Source organism: Pan troglodytes, chromosome 17 (genome assembly GCF_028858775.2).
Source record: "Pan troglodytes isolate AG18354 chromosome 17, NHGRI_mPanTro3-v2.0_pri, whole genome shotgun sequence".
Lineage (NCBI taxonomy): Eukaryota > Metazoa > Chordata > Mammalia > Primates > Hominidae > Pan > Pan troglodytes.
The window spans coordinates 23,955,985-23,957,318 of NC_072415.2; the positions used below are offsets into that span (position 1 = coordinate 23,955,985).

General features: G+C 39.8%; 1 non-coding gene across 1 annotated transcript; it reads left to right on the forward strand.

The window, feature by feature from the left end:
• Positions 1 to 855: 855 nt before the first annotated feature.
• Positions 856 to 960, forward strand: LOC112206360 (U6 spliceosomal RNA). Its single transcript, XR_002940581.1, has one exon. It is a non-coding gene; the product is annotated as a U6 spliceosomal RNA (small nuclear RNA).
• Positions 961 to 1,334: the final 374 nt, after the last annotated feature.

The following is a 1,334-nucleotide window of genomic DNA, read 5'->3' on the forward strand; positions in this document are numbered from 1 at the left end:
AGGTATTTCTCTGTCAGGTTCATATTTCACATAGTTTTCAAAATTTCAGAAGTATCACATACATTCCAAGTGCTCATGGCTCCCGTTTGTATTTAGTGGTGTGCAGGCACATCTTCGCCTTCTGGTGCCCTTGGTAAGTCTTCCTGGTCAGCCCCCTGCAGTGCTGACTGCCCTGGAACTGTTCTGGTTCTCTTTTTTAATTTTATTTATTTATTTATTTATTTATTTATTCATTCATTTATTTATTTTGAGACGGAGTCTCGCTCTGTCGCCCAGGCTGGAGTGCAGTGGCGCGATCTCGGCTCACTGCAAGCTCCGCCTCCCGGGTTCACGCCATTCTCCTGCCTCAGCCTCCGGAGTAGCTGGGACTACAGGCGCCTTTTTTATTTATTGATTTATTTTTAGTAGAGACACGGTTTCACCATGTTAGCCAGGATAGTCTCGATCTCCTGACCTCGTGATCCGCCCGCCTCGGCCTCCCAAAGTGCTGGGATTACAGGTGTGAACCACCACACCCGGCCGGAACTGTTCTGGTTCTTAATGGCTCTAAGTTAATGCTGAATTTTCCCCTCAGATTGGATGTTCTCCTCAAAGAGCCTCTAGTTGTTTAATAGCTCCTTGAAGGTTGATATTCTGTTGGATATTTCTTAGGCATTTCTCCCTAACATAATAGTTAATATAATAAGGACATGGCAGAGGTTATTAGTACATAATTATTAAACTGAATACTAGTTTCTCATTTTTCTCTAAACATACTTCAGCAGTGTCGTTGTTCCATAAATTTCAAAAGATCTTTGCAAATGTAATTCTTCTAACAAGCCATCGAACAAGCATTTAAACAGAACAGAATCATGCTGTCTTCGGTAGCACATATATTATACTAAAAGTGGAGCGATCCAGAGGTTAGCATGGGCCCTGTGCAAGGATGACATGCACATTCGTGAAGCATTCCGTATTTTTAAAAGTCTAATAGAAAATTTAAAAAAGAATTTTAAAATGACAAAATCAGTCATTTTGCAACATATTCCGCAAAAAAGATCTACAGGCTTAACAGTTTTCATAATATACAGTGAAGTTTTCAACTTAATATATCCTGAAATGTAAAAACTATCAGGATTTTTTTTCACAAGGTGACAATGGCAGCGCTCATGTTCCTTTCAAACCCCTTCAGTGTCCGACAATGGGAGCCATACCAGCTGTCTGAAGCAAAGGCTTGGAGGGGAACATAATGAAAATCACTGTTTTCTCTCTGAGTAACACATTTTTAAAATGATGTTGTCCTTTCACAGTATATGCTGAGCATAATGCTTAATTATAAAGTATTGAAACATGAA